The following is a 21,665-nucleotide window of genomic DNA, read 5'->3' on the forward strand; positions in this document are numbered from 1 at the left end:
CCTCCCTTTCCCTATTCAATGTCGTTTTCTTCTCCTCCCTTTCCCTATTCAGTGTATTTTCTTCTCCTCCCTTTCCCTATTGAGTGTATTTTCTTCTCCTCCCTTTTCCTATTCAATGTCGTTTTCTTCTCCTCTCTTTCCCTATTCAGTGTCTTTTCTTCTCCTCCCTTTCCCTATTCAATGTCGTTTCTTCTCCTCCCTTTCCCTATTCAGTGTATTTCCTTCTCCTCGCTTTCCTTATTCAATGTCGTTTTCTTCTCCTCCCTTTCCCTATTCAGTGTCTTATCTTCTCCTCCCTTTCCCTATTCAATGTCGTTTTCTTCTCCTCCCTTTCCCTATTCAGCGTATTTTCTTCTCCTCCCTTTCCCTATTCAGTGTATTTTCGTCTCCTCCCTTTCCTTATTCAATGTCGTTTTCTTCTCCTCCCTTTCCCTATTCAGTGTCTTATCTTCTCCTCCCTTTCCCTATTCAATGTCGTTTTCTTCTCCTCCCTTTCCCTATTCAGTGTATTTTATTCTCCTCCCTTTCCCTATTCAGCGCATTTTCTTCTCCTCCCTTTCCCTATTCAGTGTATTTTCGTCTCCTCCCTTTCCTTATTCAATGTCGTTTTCTTCTTCTCCCTTTCCCTATTCAGTGTCTTATCTTCTCCTCCCTTTCCCTATTCAATGTCGTTTTCTTCTCCTCCCTTTCCCTATTCAGTGTATTTTCTTCTCCTCCCTTTCCCTATTCAGTGTATTTTCGTCTCCTCCCTTTCCCTATTCAATGTCGTTTTCTTCTCCTCCCTTTCCCTATTCAGTGTCTTTTCTTCTTCTCTCTTTTACTATTCAGTGTCTTTTCTTCTCTCCTGTTTTTCGATTCAATGTCGTTTTCTTCTCCTCCCTTTCTCTATTCAGTGTCTTTTCTTCTCCTCCCTTTCCCTATTCAATGTCGTTTTCTTCTCCTCCCTTTCCCTATTCAGTGTATTTTCTTCTCCTCCCTTTCCCTATTCAGTGTATTTTCTTCTCCTCCCTTTCCCTATTCGATGTCGTTTTCTTCTCCTCCCTTTCCCTATTCAGTGTATTTTCTTCTCCTCCCTTTCCCTATTCAATGTCGTTCTCTTCTCCTCCCTTTCCCTATTCAGTGTATTTTCTTCTCCTCCCTTTCCCTATTCAATATCGTTTTCTTCTCCTCCCCTTCCCTATTCAGTTTCTTTTCTTTTTCTCTCCTTACCTATTCAATGTCGTTCCTTCTCCTCCCTTTCCCTTTTCAGTGTATTTTCTTCTCCTCCCTTTCCCTATTCAATGTCGTTTTCTTCTCCTCCCTTTCCCTATTCAGTGTATTTTCTTCTCCTCCCTTTCCCTATTCAGTGTATTTTCTTCTCCTCCCTTTCCCTATTCAGTGTCTTTTCTTTTTCTCCCTTTCCCTATTCAATGTCGTTTTCTTCTCCTCCCTTTCCCTATTCAGTGTCTTTTCTTCTCCTCCCTTTCCCTATTCAATGTCGTTTTCTTCTCCTCCTTTTCCCTATTCAGTGTCTTTTCTTCTCCTCCCTTTCCCTATTCAATGACGTTTTCTTCTCCTCCCTTTCCCTCTTCAGTGTATTTTCTTCTCCTCCCTTTCCCTATTCAATGTCGTTTTCTTCTCCTCCCTTTCCCTATTCAGTGTATTTTCTTCTCCTTCCTTTCCCTATCCAATGTCGTTTTCTTCTCCTCCCTTTCCCTATTCAGTGTCTTTTCTTCTCTTTTGTTTTTCTCTTCAATGTCGGTTTCTTATCCTCAGTTAAAGTCTTCAGTGTCGCTTTCTTCTCCTCCCTTTTTCTATTCAGTGTCTTTGCTTGTCTTCTATTTTCGGATTCGATGTCGTTTCCTGTTCTTCTCTTTCCCTATTCTGTGTCGTTTTCTTCTCCTGCCTTTTCCTATGCAATGTCGTTTCCTTGTTCTCCCTTTTTCTATTCAGTGTCTTTTCTTCTTCCCTGTTTTTCGATTCAATGTCGTTTTCTTCTCCTCCCTTTCCCTATTCAGTGTATTTTCTTCTCCTTTGTTTTCCTATTCAATATTGTTTTCTTCTCCACAGCTAACCTTTTGAGTGTTGTTTGCTTCCCTTTCGTTTTCCTTCGGGGACGTAGGAGTATGCTTTTGCTGGTAGAGCTACTGAAGTATATGCTTTTATTATATGAGATGGTAGTAATGATGACATACCATTCATACTCGTAAAATTGCCAGAGGAAACGAAGTAATTTAAGAAAATGTAAGTACAAATTTCGCTAAAATTCTGCTGTATATGAAACCTTAATATCATTATGAATGGTCATTGAACTACAAGAGTGTGTTGTAATAGTCTCAGCTACAACAAGTTCTGAATAAAAGAAAATCGTGTTTTATAGTTGTCTTTATACAGGATGATATCTCAATATAAGTTGGAGTGGTAAAACACTAAACCTTTAACCGTGACAACGACAGTTTTATTAACATTACTCTAATTTATTTGACTGTAGAGGTAATGAAAGGATGGTTCCAAGCTGTAAATAGCGATATAGGCATCGCATATGTGTAATTTACAGTGCGCATTATGATATGTCACCTTATCAATAAAATGCTTGTAATGACATCGATAACTGGTACAAGCTGAACAGGTATTCAAATTAAGTGACCATTATTACTTCTTACAGCAGTAAACCTTGATTTATCTGATATAGGCCTTTTCAATGCCAGCGTTTATTGTTTCTCGTTATGAATTTTAATTTATTTTCTAGCGCTAGTTTTCACAGTCGTATCAAATATTTATTTGATATTTACGGAATGAGTTAATGGTCAGTATTTGGAATTGAGGCTAAAAGGTATTCAAAGCTCTCAAACTGAACTTCTTCAGCCAACTGTGCACCATAAGCGTGGAGTTCAACTGTCAACAATACGGACATGCGACGAGGGATTTATAATTACCTGCGAAAATCTGTATTTCACTTTCTTCCTGTTTTCTTTAATATTTATTCTTCCTTTCTCAATGTTTCAATTATTTCCGTTATACGCTTCTTCCTTCTTTTCATATACTTTTATTTACCTTTTTTCTTCACTATTTATCCTTTCCATTCTATCATTTTCTTTGTTCTTCCCTTTCTGTTTTCCCTTTCCTCCTATACCTTACTTGCCTCTTCCTTTCTTTCTTCTCATTCCTTTTTCTCTAGACTTTTACCAATCTTTCATTTTATAATTAACTTTCTTTTCATTCTTTCTTTCTTTCTTTCTTTCTTTCTTTCTTTCTTTCTTTCTTCTCAGTTTTTCTTCCTTTGATCTCCCTTCTTCCCTTTGTTACTTTTCTACTCCTTCTTTCTTTTCCTATCTTTCTTTCCCTTCTACTTTCTCTTCCTTTCTTTATCTCTTTCTTTTCCTCTCTTTTTTCTTTTTTCTTCCTTTCTCTCTTCCTTACTTCCTCCTTTTCTTCATTTCTTCTTGTGCTCTTTCTTTCTTCCTTCATTTTCCTTCCTCCCTTTGTTTCTGTCTTTGTTCTTTCCTGTTCTTTCTTTCGACATTCCTTTTTTCTCTCTTCTTTCCTTTCTTTTTTCTTTCTTTCTTTGGTTTTTCTTATCCCCTCTTTGTTTAATTTTTCTCTTTTTCTTTCTTTAACCTTTCTTACTTCCTATCCTTTTTTCTTTCTTTCTTTCTTCCTTCCTTTCTTTCTTTCTTTCTTTCTTTTAATCTTTGTTCTTTCCTGTCCTATCCTTTATAATTAACATTTCTTATTTCCTATCCTTTCTTTCCTTCTTCCTTTATTATCTTTGTTCTTTTCTGTCCTTTCCTTTATAATAAACCTTTCTTACTTCCTATCCTTTCTTTCTTTCCTTCTTCCTTTTTATCTTTTCTCTTCCCTGTCCTTTCCTTTATAATTAACCTTTCTTACTTCCTAGCCTTCCAATCTTCTTCTATTCTTCATTCCTGTTCTTCCTTTCGTATTATCTTTTTTACTTTATTCCTTTCCTATGTTCCTTTTCTTTTCCGACTTTTTCTTTATCTTTATCGTTCACTTTTCTTTCTTTCTCTCTTTTTTGCCTTTTCCTACTTCCTCTAATTCCTTTGTCTCTTTTCTCTTCCCTTTCTATCTTTCATCTCTTTCTTTTCTTTATCTTCACATCCTTTTCTATAATCTTTCCACTCTTTCTTTCTTTCCTCCGTTTTTACTTCGCTATTCTTCGCATTCTTTTCTCCTCTTCGCTCTCTGTCCTCTTCCTTTTTCTTTCTTTTTTGTAATTTTTTTCCTTTTCTTTCTTTGTTTCTTTTTATCTTCTCCTGTTCTTCGTTTTTCTTCGTCTAGTATACCTTTTTTATATCTTATTATCTTCCAATTTTACTTATTTCTCATTTCGTTTTCCTATTTTCCTTCCTCGTCTGCGTCCTCTTGTTTCTATCCTCTTCCCTTTCTTTTCCCCTCTTTCCTATCCTTGCTTTCTAGTTTCCTGCGAATTTTTTTCTATTCGAAAATAATGATCTCAAACTATTGTCAACAGTGACCTCCATATACTCACTCACAGAAACAGCAGCACAACCCAGGCACCAATTTTTCTTGTTCTCTTTCCGTAGCACTGCCAAACCATTAACTACGTTCTGTCACCCGAGTGGATTAAAAGATTGAAGCGTGTTAGTTAGGACTGGGCCGCGGTAGTTAAGTTTGATTGTAATGCGACATTGCAGGACGGAGTGACCGCTGGGCTGGGGAGGAAGTAATTTTCCCCGAGGGGCCCGGGGCCTGCTTGTCAGTGTCAAACCAGCGTGCGCTCCCAGCAACCCCCGCTTCTCGCTCGCACACATCTGAAGACCTCGTAAGTCGTGATTCATATTATGACGTTACAAATGAATTGATTGCATGATTCAATTGACTTTTCCCGTTCCATATTTTAAAATCGATAATAATTTTAACTCTAGCATAATAAGTAATGGTTAAATTTGTATATATTTAAAAGCTTTATAATCAGAATACGAAAATTATTGTGTTTTAAAATACAAAATTATAGACAAATGAAACAATTTAAGAACATTTTGGGAAAGAAAAAAAAAACCTGGAATTTTCTCGTCTCCGTATAATTTTTCATATATTTATAGGGTAGGCCTACACCTTTCTCTTGTAATTTTTTATCTGTGTGATTTCCGAATGATTTCCAAGCATTTCAATTACTATTACACAATATCACAGAAGGCATCACGTAACTCATAATGTAAATTTATTATTTATTTATTTTATTTATTTATTTATTATTTATTTATTTATTTATCTATTTATTTATTTATTTATTTATTTATTTATTTATTTATTTATTTATTTATTTATTTATTTATTTTATTGCTAGTAAGTTTGAAATGAATACAAGTTAATAAATACAATGAAAGATAAACTAGCCCACTCCTGAATGAGTAAGACTCGTGCTCAGGAGGGGATTCCAGTACAGACAAAAATAAAATTAAAATTGAGAGTGAATACAGATTAAATAGTGTTTAATGTTTAAACCCAAACTATAAATGCAATACAATTTTTTATTCTTTTTATTTTTTAATAAATTTTAATAAATAAATTTTAATAAATCTGAAATGCTATAAAAAGAATAACTTCGATTTCTACTACTGTTCTAGACCTTACAACTAGGGTTGCCAACTTTTTCTGGAGGAAATACGGGAGACTAAGGAATTAACAAAATTTCACAAAGAAAATTGCCAAATTATTCCGTTTAGTTACTAAAAACAACTTTATTATACACTTCGGCAGCTAGGCTTAAATTTTAAGAGTATTTTGAGACAGATTTTGTTTCGCGAAATAGTTGAAGTCGACTGTAGTTTGTAGCTCTGATTTCAATAGATATGTCGTGCTCCTGTTTCCAACATCTGTCCAATTATTGTTCATGATATAAAGCACCCTCTTTTGTATGAGCATTACTAAATGGTATGCTTAGAAGAGACTAGCTAGTTTTTCCAAACTTGTAATATTGATATTATTTTATTTTAAACAAGTGATCATTAAAATCCATTTCTGGCAAGCATTGGAATAAAATTTCATTGGGCAATGGTAAAATTAATTTATTAGCCTATGCTGATCTTATTGTCCTTCTAGGACAAACAGAAGATGATATCAAGAAACCTTTTAGACTCTTAGTAGAAGAAACAAGAATAACAGGGTTAAAAATTAATTCTTATAAAACTAAATACATGAATATATCACGTACCTCAAATAATAGAGGGTCACTTATAATAGATGATTGGGAGTTTAAAAAAGTTACTGAATTTAAATACTTAGGAAGTATAATTAATGAAACAGGCTTATTTGGGAAAGAAATTGAACATAGACTCGTTACGGCAAATACATGTTATTACTCCCTTCATAAATTGCTTAGTTCCAAACTCCTTTCTAGATCATCAAAATTAAGATGCTATTCATTCATTCATTCATTCATTTTATTCCATAGATCTTACATGAACAATGAAGCTTTAAGATGTAGAACAAGTCAAAATTTTACAATATTACAATTACAATTTTTATCAAATTTTTACAGTTTTACAATTTAATAATTTTCTACAATTTTTACGATTTTGTGCAATTTTTTACAATATTTTGGCGAGATGTAGTGAGATAAGGTGAGGTCCGAGGATTCGCCAAAAGATTACCCGGCATTTGCCTTTTGGTTGGGGAAAACCTCGGAAAAACCCAACCAGGTAATCAAATCAAAGGGAGGTAATCAAATCAAAGGGGTTGATGCCGAGTACTCGCCATAGACCATCCGGCTTCAGTCCCACGGCTGGGGAAAACCTCGGAAGTAACCATTCAATGAGACAATAAAACAATAACCCTACCAACTCTCCTATATTGCTGTGAAACTTGGATATTAACAAAAAAAAAAAAAAAAAAACAACAACAACAACAAAATCCCTTTTCACTTTTGAGAACAAAATCTTGAGGAAGATTTTTGGTCCCATTCAAGAAAATAACACATGGAGAATTTTGAACAACAGGGAGCTAAAGGATATTTATAAAGATCCGGACATAATAGCCTTAATAAAAAGTCGAAGACTATATTGCCTTGGACACGTTCTACGGCGTGATGAAGACTCTCTTCTACGAAAAGCTTTCGACTATTCTCCAAGATGTAATAGACCTCTTGGTAGACCTTGTCTCCGTTGGCAGTACCAAGTATATGATAATCTTTCTACAGTGGGAGGACGACAAGAAGATACAGAGAACAGAGACGAATGGCGATATATCGTGAATGAGGCTAAAACCCCTTAGGTTTTGAAATGCCCTAAATTGATTGATTGACTGATTGATTGATTGATTGATTGATAGATTGATTGCCTTCTACAAAGATTGCACATTTTAAAGCATATCTTGAACAACAAAATTCATCCCAAAAAAACAAGGGAGAAAAATACTCGAGGAGAAGAAAAATGCGGGAGCCGGGAGAATGTTAAAAATAAGGGGAAAATACGGTAAATCGTATTGTCGTTCAAAAACAATGAAATAGTGATGTGGCGTTAATGGAGCAGTCGCTGAATAATGGCAATGAAACAAATTATTTGTGGAGAACCTGTTCCTAATTCGATTTGATTAACAGATATCTCATAAGATGTGCCGGCTTTCTTGTCGGTTGCTTTTATATGCGCCATGAACTGATTTGGTTCCCACTAGAATTTACACAGATTGTATACGGCACACTGGGTAATCACAAACACGAAAATACGTGTTGATAAAAGCTGCCTAATTTATACAGATGCACACCGCAATTTCTGCGCAGTCCTAGACGTGTGAACACAGACTTGATGCAGAGAGTTGTTGCTGAGTCATTAATTCATAGTCATCTGGCGTGAAATTCATTGCATGATGAGGAAATTTCACTCTCGTATTTTGTACGTAGCCAATCAACACAGCAATAAAAAGGGCTTTATATAGATTGGTTTTATTTAGACATGCATATAAATGTAATATCTTGACGTTGTAATGTATAGTGTCTGGGAGATAGGTTTAGATTGTTCTGCTCGCTAGCCATGCTTGCAATTACATCCGAAGGACACGAGTTCAAATCTGGCCGAGGATGATTAAGTCCTTTAGAGACGATAAATGTATCTAGGATGCTGGATCCGAGAATCGAGAGTACAAATCCGACCGAGGGCGACAATTTCAAAGAACTTTGCAAATTTTCAAACAGAGCATTAATTGAATAATTTCAAGGAAAAATTGTTCCGGGGCCGGGTATCGATCCCGGGACCCTTCGCTTAGCGCGCGAACGCTCTACCGACTGAGCTACCCCAGGAACTATACACGACACCGTCACAATTTTTCCTTTTATATCCACACAACTCACATAAGCTGACAAGACGCCAGAAATCAACTGTGAGTGCACACAAATACTGTGTGACTTTAAATTGTGGCTTTCTGTTAACGTACCTCCAGTAACGAACGTATTATACAAATCTGGCTTTCAGGTAGTAGCTCCCTGTAAAGCAGGTTTGAATAATTTCAATGAAAAATAGTGACGGTGTCGTGTTCCTGGGGTAGCTCAGTCGGTAGAGCGTTCGCGCACTAAGCGAAGGGTCCCGGTATCGATACCCGGCCCCGGAACAATTTTTCCTTGAAATTATTCAAACCTGCTTTACAGGGAGCTACTACCTGAAAGCCAGATTTATATAGAGCATTAATTCTTCTTAAGCTACTCAAAAATTCCTTCAAAAATGTGATTTTTATTTTAAACTTTCTAATTTTCAAAAATATATACGATTTTTTCTCCGTGATGTTTGATTAATTATTATTTAACTGAGTTTTTATTAACCGGAAACACCCTTTCTTTAAATCGGAACTGCAGTTCTGCAAATGTCAATCTGTCACATTCTGTCAATTTTATATATTTTTCGTGTAATAACAATCCAATTTGGCGGTAGAGTTTGACTGTATTTTTTTTTCATACAGCCAGAAAGTTGTGTGTTTAGTTTTACAATTTTTCATGCTCTCAGGATGTAGGGCTAGATAATTTTTCTCCACGTTCAGTTTTACAGCATTAAAGTGCACTTAGAATTGAGATATTTTCAGCATTCTTGCACCATAATGAAACTGATTAATGTAGCAAAGTGCCAAACTACAAACAGTGTCCTACTGATTAAGGAAGTTAATTTAAAACTCCAAGATCTTTAATTTTTATTTTTGTTGTTGAAATTTAAAAAAAAATGAAATTACATTTTTCATTAATGGGATAAAATAGGAAAGAACTGTTTTCATAGCTCATTCTATGTTTTTTAGAAGTGAAACAGTGAAAGAAATATTGTTCTAACATAAAAACTCTCAAATAACCCACAAACACTACTACTATTACTAGTAGTAGTAGTAGTAGCAGGTACTTACATAAAAACTGTGGGTCAAGGACTGAAACAAACAAATTTCAGTTTTCGCTTTAAAAATTATCCGCCCCTGCTCCTCCAAAAATATTTGCGGGATTTATTTTGTGTGAAAATCCTTAGATTTGTGTCAGGCAATCAGGGAAAAAAGAGTTTATAAAAACTGGATAAGATTTCAATTTTTGTCTCAAGGGTAGATAAGTGGCCTAGCATAAAGTTCACTTTATAACACTTATTGTTAAAATGTAAAACTTAAAACTTCTAGACCCAACGTTTAAAAGTCACTAACTATAGATTATTTGTAATTCGCTTTTCTCAGTTGGCATTACTGAATAGCATCCAGTTTCTTTATTACAATAATCGATATTCATCTATTTCAACTTCACAATGTCTGAATAGATAAGCATTCATAAATATACAATTATTAACATTTTGTGAGCAAATTTTGGGGAGAGGCTATAAGTTATTATTTACATTTTTATTTTATTCACGGAATAGTACTAATAAATCTCAGATATCTTGTGACATTACTATAGAAAATAAAGCAACTAGATTAATCCATCGTATTTTGTAAACATATATCATGAATCTAGACTTCGGCTGCTTGTTTTTACGATTAAACATTTTGTACATTGTATAAACCATTTAATCTTAGATCAGAGGTTAAATTGATCCTTGTTTCAGCTGAACTTGGAATTTTGTGTTGTATAAAGTCTAATCTGAGATTAATTTGTCTCAAACCAAAGTCAACTTTGACTGAAGAAGTTTCTCCGATTAAGTTAGACGATCCAAGTTCAGTTATTTCTTTTCTGTTCGAAATATATGAGTGACAGATTGTGCAAATAAAATATCCATTATTAATAATATTAATAGATATGTTACGTACATTTATATATATATATTTCTTTCAATTTCTTGCCTTAATACACAAACATTCTTATATTTTATAAGGCTCTATCGTGTTCAGCAGTATTAAATAACATAACCTATAATTATATTATGTTTATAACAACCATTAATTAAGTTATTAATGGATATGATAGATACATTCATAAATGTTCAATTAATTGTATTACTAAACGAAATTGTCGTTTTATAAAGCTTTATTATGTTTAGCATTATCAAACACTATAACATGATAACAACTTGGAGAACAGTCAACCTTCTTCTTATTGTCCGCCATTATTTACATTGAAAAAAAGAAACCAGTGTCTCCAGCAGAGTGTAATACGGAAAGTCGCCAAAAAGTAGTTGTAAAGTCGCTAGATTTCTCATTATCAACAAAGAAAGATTAAATTTTGTCACTATGGGGTGCTAGAAAGGTCACTAAATCCCTATTTAAGCAATATAAAAGTTAAAACAAAGTGTTGTTGAAAAAGAGTTAAAGTCGCTAGATTGGCAACACTGAACAAACCTGTATAACATGGTCCGCGCATCACGTATTTCACCTGTTTATGCGAAGTTGCCAAATCCTTTTCACGTGAACTTAGATTGCATTTGAACCTAGATAATTTGATCGCAGAAAAGTTTTATACAATAGAAGAAGTGTCTGAACTCGGTTCACTTTCCGATCTTCGATCAAAGTTGATCTTTAGTCAGGGAGTTTTATACAATTGGGCCTTACTTGTCATATTACATATACTACACCTAAGACCTACATAGTACATGTCCTGAACTGTTGTTGTACCCTAGCTGCGAGGTTACCGGTCTGTTCGTAGATCACACGTGCAGGAGTCTTCTTGCATGCATAGGTCAATAGTGTAATAGAATAGGACATGCTTATACACATGAGTTAGCTACGTAATGCGATTGCTGGTTGTCATGGCAATGCCATCGAAAAGCGATTAATTCGTCAGTAGGTTTGTCCAGGACAGTTACCATAGTGGAAACAATGGAGTACAATTTCTGTTCTGTTTAATTTCTTGCATTGTTCACGAAGGATAGGGAATACTGCACTCATTTCAAAACTTTTAAATTAAGTCGAGGGAAATAATCTATAGTGTTCATAGAATATAACATGTTAGAGAAAGACACGGACAAATTGTGTAAAAAGAAGGAAGGGACGGAAGATGTAGGCCTATAGGAAGGAACGGAGGATGTAGAGGAAGTGTCGGAGGAGGTAGAATAATGAACATAAGCTGAAGAAAGTGACGGAGGATGTGGAGGAATGAACATAAGGTGGAGGATGAGACGAGTGAGGTTGAAGAAAAGACGGGTGAAATGGAGGGCGGAACGAAGGAGATCGTATAATGGACGGAGGAGATGGAGAAAGAGACGGAGGAGGTGGAGGATGGAACGGAGAAGTTGAAGAAAGGGATGGGGCGGTGAAGTAAAGGACAAATGAAGTGGAGGAAGAAACGGAGATGGAGTAAGCAATGGAGACGCTGGAGGAAGGAACGGAGGAGGTGGAGAAAAGGACGCAGGAGGTGGTGGATGGGACGGAGGAGGTAGAGAAAGGAATAGAGGAAGTGAAATAAAGGACCAGGACGGAGGCGATGAAGTAAGGGATGGAGGAAAATACGAGGGAAGATGGAATAATAGACGCAGGAAGTGGAGAATGGGACGAAGGAGATGGAGAAAGGGATGAAGAGATAAAGTAAAGGACCAGGATGGAGGCGATGGAGAAAGGGACGGAGATGAAATGAGATATGGAGGAAGGAACGGGGGTGGTGAAGAAAGGGACGAAAGAATGGAATAAAGGACGGAGGATATGGAGAAAGGAACAGAGAAAGTGGAGTAAGGGACAGAGAATGGGGAAGAGAGGATAGGGACAAAATAATAGTTAAATTGATAGAGGAAATATTTTAACGAACAAAAGTAAGTTTTTAGTGACAAAATACAGGGACATCATTTTATTTTCACTGACATTTCTAATATTAACCTGGCTATACAGAAGAACAGGAAACGCCGTTTGCTACCCCCTTCCACGACTGGAGTTCGATGATACTGGCATAATATACAAACCAATCACTTTACTAGGTATATGAGGGAAGAAAAGTAGTTCATCCATTTACGGTACGTAAACTAGGAAATATCGCGCTTTTGAGTTTGATCATTTTCATTAGATTTTTGTTTAAACAAAATACAGTACACTATTAACAATGAGTGTTTTTCCTCACGAACTGAGCTATACATGTGGACGTATTCATTATGTAGTGTATATTATACTGTCTACAGCACATTAGCGTACACTATAGAGAATAAAGTTAAATTGAAAAATAATCATAATATGGATATAATTTAAACACATTTTTGAAAATGGTGGCCGTTCATTTCGATACAGGCTTCAGTTCTAATGTGCATATATTATCGCACTATAGACTATTGTACCTAATTCCAATTACCAGTTTCGTCCTTCGTACTAGTAACACATGTTGAAATAATTCTGTAGGCCTACCTATTCTATAAAAGAGTACCTTAGTAATGTAAATTCAATCTTCACTTCCGCCCGATCCGAAAAGATGAAATTTCTCAGATATGCTATCTACAGTCCGTCCAAGTGGTCATGTCGTGGGGTCGTAGAAAGGGGGGAAATCACGTGAAAGTTAATTACTTAACGAGCCCCTTTTATTTAAATTATTTTAAACAGATGTATAATATAACGCAGACGTCCAATTCCTAACAGAAATTAATGTTCTCAGAAAAGAGCTAAGACAGCCCAGCCACTAGCCTTTACAGAGAGGCGAATAGAAGCTGGTGGAGGAAACCGGGATGCGATGTAGGCAAATGGACGACAGTACCTGTGCGAAAATGATTCAATATTGAAAGCTCTTTCGTCACGGAACGCGCGAACATATTTTTGGAACGTACTGTTTTCTATGGCCGTAAGGCTACTGTGACTGTATATGCAGTCTTGGTTCTGTGTAGAGGACGGTTAAACTTCATTAGTAGAAGAGGTGGGAATGAAGTACATTCAAAAACTCAAGTACAATAAAAATTGAAGTAAAAATAAAATGATGTCCCTGTACATCTAAAATACAAAACAGTTTAAGACACCTATAAAAAAAAAGACGTAAGAATAATGAAACAAAAGCCAAGTATATAGAATAAGTAACAACATCCATATCTCTCTAAGAAAATAAAATCGACAAAGATGTCCACACCTGTGGAGTAACGGCCATATAAAAATCACTTATTATTTCAAAAACGTCAAAAAATGCATATAATACAATATAAGAAATATTTTTTTTACGTTGATATTAACATAGAAAGGATTTCCATATTAATAGGCATCGTCCTAATGTGAAAAATAAGAAGATGACTTTTCATCAACATCCGCCCCCTAATTGTAACGAATGAAGTCTTTACATTATTGATGTAAATTACTAGGAAATACCATTTCTTTGTATTGAAATCTGAGCTCTTTACTGAGTATGAAATCGAATTTTTTATATTGTGTAAATCTACATTTGTCGTTCAAATTCGTCTTATCCAAGATTCACTACATAAGAATGAAAGAGAAATTACGTTTCATGATCAGAACAAAAAAGAAATCACATTGTAATCTCAGCTATAGAAACATTTAGTTCAAATACGGAACACTGTTAGCACAATTAGATTAGCATAATTGCTGTAATCAATGATTTGCACTGAATAAATATTGCATACAAGAATAACATGTAAATATACGTCGCAGTATGAACTCAAGTAGAAAGTTCTCCAACATTGCGAAACAGCTCGTATTACACGTGCTGTTCTGTACAAACAACGGAACAGTTTCTCCATCTCACACACGTGGCGCTGATGCAGTAATAAGACATGTCCTTGTGATGGGAAAGATTCTAGATAGCGCGTAATAAATCAGACTGCATACATTGTTGTATTATTTATGAATGTGGGATTTTTAAAACATGTGCAATATACTATGTTAATAAAATACTTTTTGTTAAAACCGGACGATGTTACAATTTAAGGAACAAAACGTGTAAAGTTATCTGGATGCATTTTTCTATTCAACAGCACATTTGTGTATACATTTTTGTGTGTACATCATAGATATTTAGAGAGATATACTTATGGAATGATGTTTTCAAATCCAAGAAGCTAAGATAAAAATAATATAGTAAATACAATAACAATTTCAATGAAGCACCAGAGTGAAAATGAGTACCTTCCTCACCCATAATAATACCCCATTTAATTTATATTACCCATATATCACTGTCAGAGATAAGAGATTGGATCACAGTAAGTCATGCTGTAGGCTACACAATACATTAAATCAGAAAACGTAATGGAATATATAAAGTCTTCCAAAATAAATGGATATTAAGAAGCTCTAAATAAGTAAATGCAAGTTTCTAGAACAACATTCTAAGCCTTGAAGGAATAGGTTTTAAGTTCTAATACTCATTTTATTTCATGGTAATATTGACAGACGGACTGTTTTCCGAAGTATACCAGCAAATTTTACAAGGATGTTGCATAATTGAAATTGGCCAATAAATTCAGTGGTCTTGAAGCTATGAATGTTGACCAGGATAACTAAAACCCAGTCTCGACACAAAACTGTAAAGATTAGTGACAGTAGGAATAAAGTATTAGGAAGTAGCTAGACAAGAGGTATTTACAGTGTGAGACTTAGGTCACCGGCCCTGGTCGGAGAGCAACATCACAGGAGAAGCTGGGAGTGGGAATGTAGTAGAGCTGATGAGAGGTGGTGGCAGACTGAATGTCTGACCATTCAGCTACTGCAGGGGTTAATGCGGGTATAGTAATGTTTTTATGAAGCTTGTACTGTGGACGTTATCAGTTCGGAAGCTGGTGAATAGAGGCGTGGTTTCAAGTAGCTTTAGAGTGAGTAACAGTTGATGCATTCCTTTTACATTCTTCGCAGAGCCGGTGAGGTGAGTCCCGTATAATATCTCATTTTTGAAGTCGAAACTGAGTGGTGACTTGATAAGTTTGAGGTATCCAGTGTATATAATATTGTTAAAAATATTGTTAAAAATGTAGAGAAACTAAGTTTAAAATATTCTAAGAGACGTCATGTAGTTATAGTGGGTGGACCAGATAATAGCATAGATAACAATTATAATTATTCTAATTGAAAAGATGTCAACAACATAATTGAAAAGAGCAACCATACCAATGTGAGATTCCTTAGTCTTTTCAGTAGGCACGACAAACCGATCTTTACAGGAGGGTGTGGAGTGTGAATGTGCGACCTGAGCGGGATTTCAGGAGACCTAGGGCATCAAACATCGATTTCATAGAAGTAAGTCCTGTAAGAAATGTGAATATTTATCACATGGACTGCATCTGAATGGTAGAGGCAAGGAGCACCTTTCGGTTCTTATTGCTAATAATATCAGAGATAGCCATCTTAAAAAGCAGAGTTCTAATATCCCTGTGTTAGTTAATGCTAGAGCTTCTCCATTTTTAGGTTAAACCTCCCACCAGTAAGGTGTTTAAAACAAGTTCAATTAAATTATGAATAATTTGAAGTTTCTAGTAAATGAATGTTCTAAATAGAGTTATTTAACTGTTTTTTCCATAAAATATTAGGGAATTAAAACGAAATAAACTGATGAATTGATCACTGCTTTATCATTAGAGAAACTGATAAATGATTGATCCATTTACAGTTCTTTTCAGTAAAATGAACGGCTTTCTTGAAATTAAATAAAAAACTATTAGTATATATCGTTATTTCCTGCCAATATGAAGACTGACAATCCTACTGCAGTGACTGAGGAACGGAACTCTGATGTTCAGACCGAGTGTATGTGTGCTTCGAAACGTGAGCCAGCGGCGCGCTGTTGCCAAACTGCGCAGACTTCCAGCCTAATTTTCTAATTAATCACACACTTAATTACGAAACGCAAAATGGGTTTTTATTTAATTTAATGTATTATATTTGCCCCCAGGAAGCTTTTAATAGAAAAAAGGAGCTTCTTCTGCAGACCTCTAAAAAAAAAGGACTAAGGAAGAGACTAGCGAAGTACTTTGTGTGGAATGTGGCATTGTATGGGGCAGAAACGTGGAAATTACGACGAATTGAAGAGAAGCGAGTAGAAGCATTTGAAATGTGGTTATGGAGAAGAATGGAGAGTGTGAAATGGACAGACAGAGTAAGAAAAGAAGCTGTGTTGGAAATAGTGGGTGAAGAAAGAACGATGCTGAATTGATAAGAAAGAGAAAAAGCAATTGATTGGGTGACTAGCTCATCCAGTGCTGTCGAAAAATCTGAAAGTTAGAATTTATAAAACAGTTATATTACCGGTTGTTCTGTATGGTTGTGAAACTTGGACTCTCACTTTGAGAGAGGAACAGAGATTAAGGGTGTTTTAGAATAAGGTGCTTAGTAAAATATTTGGGGCTAAGAGGGATGAAGTTACAGGAGAATGGAGAAAGTTACACAACACAGAACTGCACTCATTGTATTCTTCACCTGACATAATTAGGAACATTAAATCCAGACGTTTGAGATGGGCAGGGCATGTAGCACGTATGGGCGAATCGAGAAATGCATATAGAGTGTTAGTTGGGAGACCGGAGGGAAAAAGACCTTTAGGGAGGCCGAGACGTAGATGGGAAGATAATATTAAAGTGAATTTGAGGGAGGTGGGATATGATGATAGAAATGGATTGATCTTGCTCAGGATAGGGACCAATGGCGGCTTATGTGAGGGCGGCAATGAACCTACGGGTTCCTTAAAAGCCAGTAAGTAAATAAGCTGAGAAAAAACTGTCTACTGAAGGATACAATGGAAGGAAAGGTGAACAGGAGAAGAATTTAGGACAGAAGAAGATATCAGATGGTAAAGACATTAAGATATATGGATCGTATGCGAAGACAAATAGGAAGGCAGGAAATAGGAAGAATTGGAGAATGCTGGTTTTGCAGTGAAAGACCTGTCCTTGGGAAGAAAACTATGAACGAATGAATTTGCCCCTGAATCTGCACATTTATAACATATTATTATCTGCCCATCAATCTGCACAATTACATCACTTCTACTACTACAAACAACGGAACAGTTTCTCCATCTCACACACGTGGCGCTGATGCAGTAATAAGACATGTCCTTGTGATGGGAAAGATTCTAGATAGCGCGTAATAAATCAGACTGCATACATTGTTGTATTATTTATGAATGTGGGATTTTTAAAACATGTGCAATATACTATGTTAATAAAATACTTTTTGTTAAAACCGGACGATGTTACAATTTAAGAAACAAAACGTGTAAAGTTATCTGGAGTCCACACCTGTGGAGTAACGGTCAGCGCGTCTGGCCACAAAACCAGGTGGCCCGGGTTCGAATCCCGGTCGGGACAAGTTACCTGGTTGAGGTTTTTTCCAGGGTTTTCCCTCAACCGAATACGAGCAAATGCTGGGTAACTTTCGGTGCTGGACCCCGGACTCATTTCACCGGCATTATCACCTTCATATCATTCAGACGCTAAATAACCTGAGATGTTGATACAGCGTCGTAAAATAACTCAATAAAAATAAATAAATAAATAAATAAATAAATAAATAAATAAATAAATAAATAAATAAATAAATAAGTAAAAGTTATGTGGATGCATTTTTATATTCAACAGCACATTTGTGTATACATTGTTGTGTGTACATTACAGATATTTAGAGAGATATATTTATGAAATGGTGTTTTCAAATCCAAGAAGCTAAGATAAAATAATAGTAAATACAATAACAATTTCAATGAAGTACCGGAGTGAAAATGGGTACTTCCTCACCCATAATAATACCTCATTTAATTTACATTACCCACTATATCACTGTCAGAGATAAGAGATTTTTTTCATGTTGCGAATTTATTTATTTATTTATTTATTTATTTATTTATTTATTTATTTATTTATTTATTTATTTATTTATTTATTTATTTATTATTTTGCTAATAATTGTAACATAAAATATAACGTTCATACGTATGAACATCAATTACAGGTATGTCTTGTGAAGTATTTTTGAGTTATTGGCGTTGCGTGCCACTGTATTTTATAGTGAAATTACTATATTAAAATCATATACCACATTCTTAACATACAGTAAGTAGTATTCGTATGCATTTTAAATGCCTGTTGCATATGTAGAGGAAAATGTTCGGACTGTTGTGAAGTTTAATTTCAACCCCACGAATTTAAAGCAGTCTCGAGAACCGGTAATAACTTTTCAATTTCTAGTAGCGACTCAGTACGCTTCCAATTTGACAACCGGTTTGTGAGGAGGGTTGATGACGTGGTTTGCAAGTTTTCTGGCTGCGGCTGTCACACGCGGGCCGTTTGCTGTCAAGCCTTTCCAGTCGGCTGAGTGTGACAAGGGGTAATCCAGAGGTTGCTACCGTGCATACTTTTCCGTAGAAACCCAGGTGTTAGCCAGGTAGCTACATTCAGCTACAACGCTGCCGAGATTTTTTTGCTGTTCTAAGAGAATATTTCGTTGTAAAATTGGTAAAAAATATGTCAGACAGTGTAATCTCGAATAGTTCTCAGTTGTTTTTTCCATATGAAAACCTTGATGTGGCACGAGATTAAAAGAAATGTTATAAAACACTAATAGCCGATCAAAATTTTCTAACTTACAGCATGAACTAATGTTGGGATCTAAACCTTCTTGTAGGCCTGCATGATAAAATTTTCTTCCACTTTAATATAGTACAACCTCGATAATCCGAACTAAATGGGACTGATTGTCAATTAAATTAAATTTATTTAAATTTAAATATACAGAATAAAGAATATAATTACAAACAAACAAGAGAAATAGAAATAAAATAATACAAACAATATAAAAAAGGAGATAGGGGAGAGTCGGGTAGTATCGGACATCGGGTAATATCGGACAGTGAGTTTCTTTCATCTACCACACGATAATAGTACTTGATTGACATGGTTACGTTTCTGTGATGTCGCATAGAGAAACGTAACCATGTCATTCAGGTACTACCATATGGTGGTAGATGAAAGAAACGCACTGTCCGATATTGCCCGATGTCCGATACTACCCGACTCTCCCCTACAGTAGGCTAGTATTAACGAAATTTGAGACCGAATGAGCAGCGCTCGTGTTCGGTCGCAGTTCAGATATAATATTAATAGGCATATAAGAGAATATAAAATAAAATAAAATAGGAAATAGAATTAAAATTGCAGTTACAGAAATTATATAATAGATATAAGAGAAATATAGAAAATAAAAATAAATAAGTAAAATAAAATAGGAACTAAAATTTAAATTTTTAAATTATAACGGCAATGGAATTATATAATATAATATTAACACTAGAGAAGAATAATATCGCACGTGAAAAGTAGGAATATATATATATATATTTCAAAATTATAGAATACGAATATAATATAAGTTGATTAATTCATACACATAGGTTATAAATTTATTTAATCAAATTGAAGATATTAACACGTTTCTAATTTTCTTGTTATATGTTAGTGGGTTACATGTTAGAAGTTCTGGGTGTAATTTAGTTAAAGCATTGTACAACCGAGGGCCAAAATTATGTAATGCTATGCTTTAGACCAGCAGATGTGAGACATTTAGGTTCTACTAATGTTGAATTAATATTTCGTCTTGTGTCATAATTATGTGTCTGTAATATAAACTTATTACGATTTTTATGATAAAATTTTGACAGGGTATACTTATAAATTTGATCAATATTAAATACATTAAACTCAGAATAAATTAATTTAGTTGGATAATCGAAACGTTTCTTCAAACAAATTTTAATTATTCGTTTTTGTAGTAAATTTAACGGACTAAGATTATTTTTTGTACTTCCACCCCAAACAATTATACCATATTGAATGACAGACTGTATAATGGCCAAATAAACATTTCGTAGAACTGTAATCGGTAAGTAGCATCGAATATTAACAAGTTTATAAATTGTTTTACAAAGCCTATTACAAATTCGATCGTATTATCAAATGAGAGGCCCAGTGCAAATAAAGTCAATGCCACATTCCTATCAGTTTTTAGTTGTTTTTTTTTTCGATAATCCGAAACATCCCACTACCTAGCACCTGTTTTATGAACTTCCAGCCTTATGGCATGTGTCCACATTTAAAAATGCCTCTTCATGGATAAATATATAATAGGATGAGAAACTGCGGTCAGTACCATCTGGCGGCAGGGGCTCAAATAAGATTATCAGCGCCCAACGTCGTAGGTGGTGAACATTAGAACTACGTGTTGAGTACATTACCCAGAGCTCTCTATTTATCCGTTCGAAATATTGCTCAAGGAGACAAGATGGCAGACAGAAACTTGCTAATAAGTGAACATAAAGTTATACTACGTGTGTGTATAAGCAGTGTATGTTAAACAGTGATGTTTATGGACGTTGTAAAATAGTGTTGTGGAATGTATTGTAAAGTAATAGTAATATAATAAATTGAACTATCGAAGTAGTTCTTGCAGACTTTTCCATTACGTTGTACAATAAATACCATCCCAATTATCTAACCTTTTGTTTTATTTTTGTCTCTGTCTGGTTATACTTTAATTGGGTAGTGTAAAATAGATCGTCTCTTTTATCTTCCTGTTGGCTCCGGTAAGAATTTTCAGTAGAAGATGCTGTGAGGAATAAAAATGTAAATGTTTTATTTTAAATTGAGTTAGTTTTGAATATCGATGAGGGTGGGAGGGAATACTTTCTGCACAGTTTAACATTTTCGTCATCAGGTGCGCTGCTAAATACATAGAGTAATTAGTTACTCTTTTCGTTACTTGGTGCGCTGTTAGATGTAACAACGCCCCTCCTCCCAACAGGTGGCAGCAAGATCAATTTCTACAACAGCGCCTCTAGTATGTGTTACGGGAAACTCAGTAAGTTTCGCATCCTATTATATATTCATTCATGACCTCTTCTTCATTTAAGGAGAGAATCCTTGTGGAATAAAGGCCCATGCCACACAGTGTGTTAACTTCATATAACAGTGACTCTGTTTGGCGGCGTCATAAGCAGTCACCTAATGAGATGCTATGCACTGTTTCATGTTTACATCGTTCACAATATGAGGAATCGTGTAGCAATTTTAATCAGTTGCAGCAAAGAAATTAAATAGATTCTGCCAAGAAACATCCTCGTAATACACATTAGTGGAAGAATAATGAAAGAAAGACATTAAGAAACAGAGGTAGGCAGTATATGAGACGAAACAAATCTGTTGTGCCTGAGAAAGTGTAAAAAGACAGTGTAATATTATAATTACAGTAGAAGCCCGATTATCCACCATCCTATTAACCGATTGTTTGATTATCCGTCTGTCATTCTCTCCTTTTTTTGTTGCAAAAAATATTGAGTCCTGCACAATACATTAGTGTGTATATTTTTT

At 35.1% G+C, this 21,665-nt stretch overlaps 1 protein-coding gene and 1 non-coding gene across 7 annotated transcripts in view; one reads left to right on the forward strand and one right to left on the reverse strand.

The window, feature by feature from the left end:
* The window catches only part of LOC138710867 (uncharacterized), a 2,470,114-nt gene that overhangs the window by 1,838,157 nt on the left and 610,292 nt on the right, over positions 1-21,665 (forward strand). The gene's annotated exons all lie outside the window — the stretch shown is intronic.
* Positions 8,185-8,258, reverse strand: TRNAS-GCU (transfer RNA serine (anticodon GCU)). The gene has a single exon. It is a non-coding gene; the product is annotated as a tRNA-Ser (tRNA).

The sequence above is a fragment of the Periplaneta americana genome, chromosome 12, assembly GCF_040183065.1.
Source record: "Periplaneta americana isolate PAMFEO1 chromosome 12, P.americana_PAMFEO1_priV1, whole genome shotgun sequence".
In the NCBI taxonomy this organism is placed as follows: domain Eukaryota; kingdom Metazoa; phylum Arthropoda; class Insecta; order Blattodea; family Blattidae; genus Periplaneta; species Periplaneta americana.